Here is a 12,590-nt window from a genome sequence, read left to right on the forward strand (position 1 = left end):
ATAGGTCCACATACATGGAAGCATGCGGGTTGATACCCCAGGTCCCGCCTCTGAGAAAAAGGTATCAGACCGGTCTGATGCTCTTTGGGTGGATGACACCTAAATGAACATCGGTACAAAGTCCCAATTTATTTCTAATATCAGAGATCAGACCTCTACTCTTGCCTGATGCGTCTAAAACAAAAAGGGGGAACTGTAGAGAGCTGCGGAATGCTGTGCCTTAAAGATGGAGCTGGTTTCCGCCTTCCACCTTCCCGATGGTGAGTGCTCTCTGTCACGAACAATTCCACATTTGGCTAAGGCTGAGGATCTGGCTTGCTTCCATGTAAAAGCCATTCTTTTTGTTTGTTTGTTTCTAGTGAGAAACATAAAGGGAGTGGTTTCAGCTGGAAGGGGAGCACGGAAGGAACTGGGAGGAGTAAGGGGAGAAAAAAACATAATCAGTGTATATTATGTGAATCTATTTTTAATAAAAGCAAAAAGAGGAGCATTCAGAAGTTAGGGTGCATCTAATAATTAGATTATACAGAGAATCTGCTGAACTCCAAGCTGGATGCCCGAGAGGCTCTGAGAGCCTCAAGCTTTAGATATTACAGTAGCACATCAGAATCACCCTGACAAAATCCAAGGGAAAGAACAGCTTGCTTCAGACAGCTGTCCTCCCCAGCTGTGTCGGTTTGAATGCAAATGCCCCAACCCCCATAGCCTCACAGGGAGTGGCATTATTGGAAGTGTGGTCTTATTGGAGTAGGGGTGGCTTTGTTGGAGAAAGTATGACACAGGTGGTGGGCTTTGAGCTTTCAGGAGCTGAAGCCAGGAAGCCATGGTGCTAGAAAGGTGGCTGAGTTTCCTACATAGGTATTGGCATCAGGAAAAGATGTAGGACTCTCCGCTGATGCTCCAGCACCATGTCCACCTTCATTCCACCATTCTTCACGGCAAGAAAAAAATGGACTGGACCTCTAAACTGTAAGCCAGCCCCCAATTAAAGGCTTTCCTTTGTAAGAGTTGATGTGGTCACAGTGCCTCTTCACAGCAATAGAAACCCTAAGTAAGATACCAATAAAAATAGTTATGCCATCAAAAAACTAGTACAGTCAGATAATAACAAGATAGAATTTAAAGTACAAAAAAAAAAAAAACCAAAACATAGCCAACAAAGAATATCATATCCAGAGAAAATCACCTGTCAGTATGAAGACGTATAGAGAATCCATAAAAGGAATCCACCAGTGAGAATCCCAATAAAAGGAACTAATAGTTGCTTATTACAGAAGCTCAAATAACAGGGTCAACCATCTTTACTACCATACATTAAAGATAATCCTCAAAAACATCTAGATTTTTGGACCTTCGGTTTGTAGATACTGATTGTTGCAGTGAACTTTCCTCTTGGCCTTGCCCATCACTCTTTTTGTGACCTTGCTACTAGGAAGTCTCTTTTTCTTCATTTCTACAGTATGGCCATTAAATTGCATTATATTTAAAGGTTCCTCTCTTTTTCCAATGTGGATTCTTCTTAAGCAATTGCCCAGGGAATGTAAATACTCTCTTCTTGTTCTACAGCTGCAGTAGGACAATTGACCTCTGGGTCTTTTCATGTGAGATAATTTAGTCTGAACATAGCAGGATGTGCTTATTAAAATAGATCTCTGATGCTGAGAAAGTCTAGGGGACATTTCTGTTTTTCTTTGTGTTATAATCTATTTATTCTTCCTCTGACAGCCAGTCTATCAAGCTACTATAACTATTAACCTATCACATTATGTCTAATATGTGACTCAGTTTCTTTTCATCATGGTCACTTCTTAAATTCATCTTAAAGTAGGTGGTAGGCTACCGCAATACATGCAAATTAGCAATGAATTGTTTTGTAACTTTTAAGAATACATTTTGAAAGTCATTAATCTAGAGATTACTTAAGAGGCAAAGGAGACAATTTAACCCAATCACACATAGAGAAAGTAGATTGTTCAGAAAATAGACATTTAAGGAATGTTTTAGTATAAAATTTCTATAGCTTAAATTTATGAGCAATTATTTGACCATTTCTTCATATCTATTTTTGCCATAGTGGAAATGAAAAAGTATATGATAATTGTTACATTTCACTGCTTTGCCTGTGGCTATTAAACACTTATTTAAAAGGTTATCCTTATTCTCCTTCAATCACACAGTGAAAAGGAGAGGAACCTTTAATTATAATGTGATTTAAGCACCATACTGTAGCAAGAAGAAAAAGAGACTTCCTAGCATCAAGGGTATTGATCAAGGTCACAAAAGGAGTGGTAGGTAAGGCCAGAAGGAAATAACAATGGCTGTCTACAAATGAAAGGATCAAGAATCCAGTAGCTGTTCGGTTCATAAGGCTGGATGTCTCAGGTATTTCTCAGTATGTGCTGGTGTCCCAAGAAAATAAGCTCTAATGCCATTGAAGGAATAGACTTACTAGAGAGAGCAAGGGCAAGCAGGCAGAGAGCAAGAGAGCAAAGAGAACAAGCTTCCTATTTCCTATTCTTTATGTACGATACCACAGAAGTTGTGGCCCAGATTAAAGGTGAATATTCCCACCTAAAAGAATGGGATTAAAAGTGTGTCTTCCCACTTCCAATGATTTAGTTAATAAAAAAAACACAAAATAAACAAACAAACAAAAAAACAAAACCCACAGAGGTAAGTCCATCCACTTCGGTTTTAGTTAATCCTAGCTGTACTCAAGTTGACAACCAAAAATGGCCATCACAAGCGTATTCCATTTAATGAAACTTCCCATTAAATACTTAGTTACTTTTACATTAAAAGGAGGTACTGGAGAGGTGGTTATGTGGCTAAGACCATTTTCTACTCTTTCAGAGGACCTGGGTTTCATTCCCAGAACCCACATGGGGTCTCATAACCATCTGTAACTTAAGAACCAGCAGATCCAATATTCTCTTCTGGAACTTGCATAGTAAACATACATATTTGCTTGCAAGCATTAACACACATAAAATAAAACTTAATAGATTTATTATTTAAATGTCCTGGTATGTTCCATGTGGATTTCTCTGGATTTTTCCTCTGGTTTCTAAATGCCAAAGAACTCTAATGTTATCCATGTGACCAATCAAATGAGGTCACCAGGACTTTTCAGAAAACCTCCTTGAATCCGAGAGAGTTAGGGCACCTGTGACAACATATAGGATTGTTTTAGTACCCAAAAAGAAAGAAAGGCATCTGCTATCTCTGGATACCTGTCTAAATCTGTATCTTTATATGAAGTTCTTGAATGTTTGGTATCTGAAGAATTCAGGCAAACATGGTAAAGAGCAAGGCTCTCTCCTATGCTCATCATCATTTCCATCTTCTTCTTTTCTCTTTCAAATGATGATAAGAACTGACACTTCACTGCTTTCATAGTTAAAAGAATCACACAAAATCAAACTAAATGTTTCTAAATCAATCTAGAAATATTTTCTGAAGGTCCCTCATATTCAAGTCAAGTGCTAAATATGAAAGAATCACAGAAACAGAAGAATCTGAAAGAATCTGAAATCTTTCAGAAGATTCTGAAAGAATCACAAATTCATAAGAATTTATGTTGAAGAATTCCTGTTGTTGACACCAACAGTTGAGTTACTTTGTTAACACATTGCCTGTCTGTGCTTAACTATGTAAGAGAAGCATGATTAATTATTCCCAGTATGCAATTTTTTTGAATGAAATGGGATGTAACTATGAGCAACCCATCTATTATGAACATCCCATGAAAACCAAGAACTCAGATCCAACTATTACCCTTGCATATTAATTCAGCAAATATTGAAGGCCTTATTGGTGAAGCCATTTGTTGATTTTATTGGTATATTTGTTTTTCTTTTTTTATCATTGAGTTTATTTTAAGATAATTTACAAACACCTTGCTGTCTTTGCACCTTAGTAGACCAAGTTTCTTATGACAAAAAAACAGCAATCAGTTTAAATCAGTTTGCTGTGTTTTCCTTCTTTACCTCTTGTCTGAGGATGCAACTTAATTTTCATTAATTCAGAGCATCGGGCCCAGAGATGATTTCAATCAACTCCTTTGTGATGATAGCTTGGTGGGTATGGTTGAATGTCCACATCAATTTGTCAATCATGTCAGAAGCACTGTTGCTGGCTATGTCCATGGCCAACATCCTGTCACTCTGCTCACTGGTGGTGGACTCCTTCAGAGTGTAGTAGATGATGCTGGCCAGATTTGATCCAGCACATCAGCATTAATGTCATCACAAATTCTCATGCTCAGCAGAGGCTATGGTATTCAGAGAGAAGATGGGTTTTCCTTTTGCCTTGTAAGTGATAACACATTTGAACTGATTAAAAATGATAGAGCCTTCATCAAATTCATATCCAGAACTTAGCAATTCAAGGACAATGACTGATGAATCTAAAAAAGTAAAAGGCTTCCATCCATATCTTTGAGTGATACCAAAAACTAGTCAGAGTGAGTCCTGTAGAGTATGCCCCTGATTTTTTCATCAATTTCAACAACTATAACTTCTTTTCCAGTTGCTTTGAGAGTATCCACATTCTTCATTCTTCATTTGTTTAGCCACTGAGGGATGAATAGCACCACAAAGCCCTCGATCTGAGGACACAGCAATAAGGAGGTGTTTCTTCTTATCCTCAGATCCCTTAATATCAGCCTTCTCACACAGAGCCAATGAGCCTGTTCAGTAATAATAGAGCTGGCTTCAGCAAACACTCAGCAGCTGCCACCATCTTTAGAGACTTGATAATTTTCTTGATGTTTTTGATGGACGTCAGTCTCCTTGTAATATCTTTTAAAGCAAGCATGTTTCGAACTCAGATCCATTGTGGCTGTACAGCATAGGCTGACAGCCTAACAACACTTACCCATGAAGCCTAGAAGAGGGAGCAGACAGACAGGGCTCCAGTATATTTGTTTTTCAAGAGAGGGTTTCTCTGTGTAGCCCTGACTGTCCTGGAACTCACTCTGTAGCCCAGGAGGGCCTAGAACTCACAGAGATCTGCCCGTCTCTGACTCCCAAATGGTGGAATTAAAGGTGTGTCTCATCATACCTGCTTTGGTGAAACTTTAAAAATAGAATCCTGGTGAATGCCTATCAGAAAAGCACTCAGGAGGCTAAGGGAAAACATTTTCTGTTACCAAAAAAAGGACTTTTAAAAATCTTTATTTGTATCTACCTTAAATTTTTCCATCTAACTAATGTCCAATATAAGTAATTAAACTGTGGAGTGTAAACCTATTGATAGCTGAGTTATAAATAGAAATAATACATGTTTTTAATACAATTTTATTTCCACGTAGACCTCAGACTTAATTAACAGAACATCAAAATAATACTGAGAAGTACTCTGAGAGGTTCTGCTCTCAGGTGAATGCAATAATTACTTTAAAACATTAAATACAGTAAGAGAACAAATGGAATTCATAAGAAAAGTAAAAATGTCCCAGACTGACTGTGAGTTTAGAATTCAATAATGATATCTCAAAAATCAGTAGAGGACACAGTACTGTGGCTCTTCCATGTAAAACTGAGCGATATTTGTTTTTGGAAGGTCCTTTAGAGTTTGTGCTTACTCAAAATAGGTCTTGCTTCTTGTGGCTATCCTGTTTGTAATTCTGAATGAGATTTATCCTCCATAGGGTCCTCCTTAGTGTTTAGCTTCTTTGTGGAAGACAGGAAACCAGGTGGGAGTCTATTATAGAGAATCCTCTGAAAAGATTCGCCCAATAGTGGATCAAAGAAGATGCTGAGACTCGGCCAAACTTTGGGCAGAGATCAGGGAGTCTTATGGAGCAAGAGAGCAGTGGGATTAGAGGAACATGGAGGGGACAGGAGCCCTACAGGAGACCAACAAAATTAAAAGATCTGAGCCCAAGGGGTCCTGCAAAGACTGATGCACCAACGGAAGACCATGCATGGAGAGGACCTAGACCCCCTGCTCAGATGTGGCCTATTGGCAGCTCAGTCTCCATGTGGATCTCTGAGTGGGGGGAATCAGAGGCTGCCTCTATCATGAACTCAGTTGACTGCTCTATGATCACTCTACCCTGATGATGCAGACTTGCCAGGCCACAGAGGAAGAGGAGGCAGTCCTGATGAGACTTAATAAGCTATGGGCAGGTGGCAATAGTGGAGAACTCCCACTTTCAATGGACTAGGGAAAGGGATGATAGGAAGAGGGAGAGAGGGTGGGACTAGGAGGAGTTTCAGTCAGGATATATAATGAATAAATTGTGAAGAAAAAATATTTTTGCAGGTTTTTTTATTAATTACAGTATATTCACTTTGTATCCCAGCTGTAGCTCCATCCCCTCCTTAACCCACCCTCCCTCCCTCTTCTTCTCCTATATCCCTCCCCCAGTCCAATGATAGGGTAGGTCCTCCTCCCCTCCTATCTGACCATAGTCTACCAGGTCTCATCAAGATTGGCTTCTTTGTCTTCCTCTGTGGACTGGTAAGGCTGTTCCCCCCGCCGGAGGAGGTGATCAAAGAGCCAGCCCATGAGTTCAAAAAAATTTTTTACTATCAAAAAATAGGCCTTGCTTTATACTGGCTTTATTAGAAAACAAATAGACACACAGTTCAGCTGGAATGGCTCAGGATTTATATGTGGGGCTCCAAGATTCAGAATACACTGGGTGAAGGCTTCTACCTCTCTAAAGGGAACTGCATTTAAAATTAGCCTGCTACTTTGAAGGGCTGACCTGGGCATTCACCTTCAACAAAGATTGCTCTTAGCAGATAACAAGACATCTTCTTCTAGGAAAATGGAAGCTGAAAGAAAAGAACGAGATTGAGAAACAGACAGGGTAAAGCTCAAGAAGGGTCTTCACACTCTCTGTGGATGGCTACGTGACCTTGGCAAAGTTCCTGTCTGACGTTAGCCTCAGTCTGCCCCGTGAAAATATGGGATTGATAATTTAACCCTTTAAATTTTGAAGTATTTGTGGAAAAAAAACTCAAAGAAGAAATCAAACAAAATGCTTGACACAGTGCTTAAACTCCTCTATCAGCATAGGTGATAATGATGGTTTAGGGGCTATTGACGGAATTATTACACTGGAGAAAATAAGAGAAATTCAATTTTCTGTACTAGAAAAGAAAGATCAGAGACATCTCAAAATAAAAATAAGAACAGTAAGATGTGAAGGGAGAGGAGAAGGTATAGATAGAGGGTTAGGAAGGACGAGGGTAAAGGTATGAACTTATGTCTATCAAAGAAAGTTACACACTAACCTACTGGCAAGATGAAGGTAACGTTTTAAAAATTATGCAGAAAGAATGTTTCTAACAAAAGAGGTAGGACATGAATGAATAAGATGATCTTAGCATGTGAAAGCAAAAGGGGAAAGCAAGAGAGCCAGAGAATAGAGATTCCAAATGGATAAGGCATAGATCACAAATCAGATTGTAAAAGGTCATTAAAGTCTAATGATACTACACTAAAATTTGGGACTTTATATTCTAAGACTAAGGAAATTGTAGGTCTCTAGTGGAATTATGCTATCCACATTTTAAAGGAGCAGGTAAAATAGGATGGAGACTTTAATTGAGGCAGCAGAGGGAGGAGTAATACAGAGAGAGAGATAAATAGCACTACTAAAGATATTGAAAAAAACATAGAGATTTTTTTCATTTATTATTATTATTTTATTATTACAATTTATTCACTTTATTTTCCACTGTAATCCCCTCCCTCATCTCCTCCCAGTCTCTCCCCACCCCATGTCCATCCCCAAATCCACTGATAGAGGAGGTCCTCCTCCCTTACTATCTGACCCTAGCCTATCAGTTCTCATCAGGACTGTCTGGATCCTCTTTCTCTGTGGCCTATAAGCCACCTCACCAGGGGGAGGTGATCAAAGAGCCAACCACTGAGTCCATGTCAGACAAAGCCCCTGTTCTTCTTACTAGGGAAACCAAGTAGAGACTGAGGTGCCCATGGGCTACATCAGAACAGGGGGTCTAGGTCCTCTCCATACGTGGTACTTGGTCTCTGCAGGACCCACTGAGCCCACATTTTTAGGCTCTGTTGTTCTCTTTGCGGGACTCCTGTCCCCTCCAGGTCTTTCTACCTGCCCATTCTTCCGTAAGATTCCATGCAATCTGCCCAAAATGTGGCTATGAGTCTCAGCACCTGCTTCAATTCCCAGCTGTGTAGAGTCTTTCAGAGGCCGCTTGTGGAAGGCTCCTGTCCTACTCCCTGTCTTCTCCTACCTCTGATGTCTATTTTATTTTCCCATTTAAGTGAGGATTAAGCCTCTTCCTTAGGGTCCTCCTTTTTGTTTAGCTTCTTTAGGACTATAGAGTTTAGTATGTTTATCCTATATTACACGGCTAATATCCACTTATAAGGGAGTGCATACCATGTGTGTCTTTCTGATTTTCTTGTAAATCATGAAATTGCTGAGTAGTATTCCATTGTATAAATGTTTCAGAATTTCTGGATCCATTCTTCAGTTGAGGGACATCTAGGTTGTTTCCAGATTCTGGCTATTATGAATAAAGCTGCTATGAACATAGTTGGTATCTCTATCCATAATTTTAAGCTGTACTAGAGAACAACAGTAATAAAAACTGCATCGTACTGCCATAGAAATGGACTCATGAATCAATGGAATTGAATCAAAGATCCAGAAGTAAACCCACATACCTACGGGTACTTGATTTTTTACTAAGAATCCAAAATTGTACAATAGAAAAAATGTTAGCATCTTCAACAAATGGTGCTGGTCTAACTGGATGTCTATCTGTAGAAAAATGCAAATACATCCATATTTAACACCCTGCACAAAACTAAAGTCCAAGTGGTTCAAAGACCTCAATATAAAACCAGACACATTAAATCTATTAGAAGAAAAAGTGGAGAAAAGCCTTGGCACAGGAGACAACTTCCTGAACAGAACAACAGCACAGGCTCTAAGAGCAACAATCAATAAATGAGACCTCATGAAACTGAAAAGCTTCTGTAAAGCAAAGGACACTGTTGTCAGAACAAAACAACTGCCTACAGATTGGGAAAGGATCTTCACCAACCCTATATCTGACAGAGAACTAATGTCCAGAATATATAAAGAACTCAAGAAGTTAAACACCAACAAACCAAGTAATTTATTTAAAAAATGGTGTACAGAGCTAAACAGAGAATTCTGAACAGAGTAATATTGAATGGCACAGAAACAGTTAAAGAAATGTTCAGCATCCTTAGTCATCTGGGAAATGCAAATCAAAATGACCCTGAAATTCCACCATACACCCATCAGAATGGCTAAGATCAAAAAGTCAAGTGACAACACATGCTGGAGAGGATGTGGAGAAAGGTGAACTCTCCTCCTTTGCTGGCGGGAATTTATGCTTGTACAAGCACTTTGGAAATCAATCTGGTGCTTTCTCAGACAATTACGGATAGTGCCTCCTCAAGATCCAGCTATACCACTCCTGGGCATATATCAAGGAATTTATTTTTTAAAGCTTGCCATCTATGAAGAAGTGCCTTCTAGACAAGACGGAGAAGCTACAACCATAAAATCTTAACAGTGTGGTTTCCTGAAGATAATAGCTTGATGACAAATTCAGTTGACATGCCAATGTGAATGAAGGAAATTCAGCAGGCTCCACCCCTTGAAGATCTAAGGCATTCAACAAGGAGTTCCAGGCCCACTAGTCAGCTGCTGCCCTCAGTGTCTTTTGTGGACTTCTTTAGCATATTAAACTTGTTCTTACAGCCTATATATTGTCTAATCCTCGGAAACAGAAAATGCCATGCAAAATTCCTAAGTGTTTCTCTTTTATTTGATTACAAATTAGCTCCTGCTTCTGAGTCTATCGTGTTTGTCCTTCTGAATGAGGGTTGACCAACTTCCCTAGGGTCTTCCTTGTTGTTTAGCTTCTTTAGAGGAGTATAGATTTTAGTATGTTTATCCTATATTATATGTCTAATAGCCACTTATGAGTGAGTATATACCATGTGTATAGTTCTGCTTTGGGGTTACTTCATTCAAGATGATCTTTTCTAGTTTCCACCATTTGCCTGCAAATGGAGCCTACCACAGACTGCCTCTGAAAGACTATATTGAAGTATCAAAGTAGAGGCTGAGACTCATAACCAAACTTTGGGCAGAATGTATGGAATTTTATGAAAGAATTGGGAGATAGAAAGACCTGGAGGGGACAGGAGCTCCAAAAGGAGACCAAAAGAGCCAAAAATTCTGGGCCCTGGCCACCTTGCAGAAACTGATACCCCAACCAAGGACCATGCTTGGAGAGATCTTAAAATCCCTGCTCAGATGCACCCCAAGTCTCCAAGTGGGTTCCCTAGTAAGGGGAGAAGGGTTTGTCTCTGGCATGAACTCTGTGGCAGGGTCTTTGATCATCTCCTCCTGGGGGTTGCAGCTTTTCCAGGCCACAGAGGAAGACAATGCAACCAGTCCTGATGAGACCTGCTAGGCAAAGGTCAAATAGAAGGGGAGGAGGTCGTCCCCTATCAGTGGACTAGAGGGGGGCATGGGGGAGAAGAGGGAGGGAGGGTGGGATTGGAGGAGGCCACAGCAGAGATACAAAGGGAATAAATTTTAATAAATAATAATTAAAAATAAATTAATTAATTAAAAAATTAGCTAGGTAGTAATTAACATTTTAGATTAAGGTTTCCATACCATACGATGTATAGAGGTTGGTCAGGAGTTTGGGCTTCTTCTATCAGGGCAATGCTAATAAGTTCAATGCCTTTGTGATGCTCCTTTCTGTGTAAAGCATCTATTACCCCACAACTCAAAAACTTTGGATATTGTTTCTTTAAATTTTCTGTGTTTCCACAAAGACTCATTTAGCTGGTAAAACCTGTTCTCATTCATCCTATTATTGTGAAACTGATTTTTTTTTTTTGCTTCTAATAACTATTCACATATTTCCTTTTGATTTAGATATTTAAATTCTACTCATTGCTTCTGAAATTTTCTACTATTTAAAGTAGACATTTTCTCACATAATATATCCTGATTACATTTTCTACTCACTCTATTCCTCCCCGTTCCTTCCCACCTCCCTTCCTATCCCAATTCAACCCCTGTCTGTCTCATGAGAAAATAACAGGCAATTAAGGGAATATTTGTTCAGGACAGATTTTAGAGGGAAATTTTACTCTGTGTTTCAGCCTCACTGCTATTTCTCCTCCTCGAGGATGTCTGAGCTTCCTTGAAGAATAACCCAACATCTGCTTCTTCAGAGCAGAAATTCTGTGACTCCACATGGAAATTTTACTCACAAGAAAGTTGTTCAACACCACCTCTAAAAGCTATTGCTTCACAACATTAGTTGCTGAAGATGGCTAACTGCAAAAGTGATTTAGATTATTGGGACACCCTGACATCTATTAAAGTGATGAAGTTTCACTTTGTATATTTTTAGTTTTTAATTTCTTCAAAATACTGTATTTTGTAAGAGCAGGAGTTACCTGACAATGAACAGATGGTAGTACAGGATCTGGAAGACATATGCTAAATTTGCCTGTAGATATTACTGTAAAAAAAATACAAATTAAAAGCAAGAATTTAGATGTTTAAGTTTTCCTCAAAAATTTCAAAAGGATTTTAATAATGGAAATTTTATTAAAAATTTTACATAGGGACAAGTTTGTTCATTTTCTCCATATCTATTTAATATAGCACTTTAACTCTTACAGAACTAAGAAAACTGAAGGAGATCAAGGAATTAAAAGTGAGAAAGAAGTCAAAATATATTTATTTGCAAGCAAATGATACAATAGTACATATCAGTGGCCTACAGGAAATCTTTACAGCTGACAAAAATGTTCAGAAAAGTAGCATTATACAAAAGTAGCTAAAAAAAAATCAGTATCCTTCGTATATACAAATGACAAACTTACTGAGGAAGAAATTAGGGAAATAGCACCTTTCACATTAGCCTCAAGTAATATAAAATATATTGGGGTAACTCTAACCAAGAAAGTGAAAGAATTATATATAAAAATTAGGACATTGAAGAAAAATCTGAAAACGATATCAAAAATGGAAAAAGTCTGCCATGCTCCTGGATTAGTAGGATTAACACAATAAAAATGGTATCCTACCAAAAGTAACCTACAGATTCAATACAAACCCCATCAAAATTCCAACACATTTCTTCTTAAAAGGACAGTTTTAAGCTTCAGATAGAATCACAAAAACAAACAAAAAGAAAACAAACCAAAAAAGGATAGCTAAAACAATCTCTAATAATAAAAGAAATTCTAAAGTTACTATAGTAACAAAAAAATGCCTGGTATTGGCACAAAATCCTCTGGTGGAATTGAATCTAATTGAATTGACCAGTGGAATTGAATTGAAGACCCAGGGTTTCTCTGTGTAGCCATGGATGTCCTGGAATCACTTTGTAGACCAGGCTGACCTTGAACTCACAAAGATCCATTTGTGTCTACCTCTCTGAGTGCTGGGACTAAGGGCACCACCATGATCATCTCATAGTGATTTTTTATGAAGAAGGCAGAAATACACATTGAAAAAAAGACAGAATGTTCAACAAATGGTGCTGGTCAAACCAGATGCCAGCGTGCAGAAG

The 12,590-nt window shown here is 38.6% G+C and overlaps 1 pseudogene; it reads right to left on the reverse strand.

Moving 5' to 3' along the window:
- Positions 1-4,019: 4,019 nt before the first annotated feature.
- Positions 4,020-4,869, reverse strand: LOC110565803 (ATP synthase subunit gamma, mitochondrial-like; annotated as a pseudogene).
- Positions 4,870-12,590: the final 7,721 nt, after the last annotated feature.

This window comes from Meriones unguiculatus, chromosome 20 (genome assembly GCF_030254825.1).
Source record: "Meriones unguiculatus strain TT.TT164.6M chromosome 20, Bangor_MerUng_6.1, whole genome shotgun sequence".
Classification (NCBI taxonomy): domain Eukaryota; kingdom Metazoa; phylum Chordata; class Mammalia; order Rodentia; family Muridae; genus Meriones; species Meriones unguiculatus.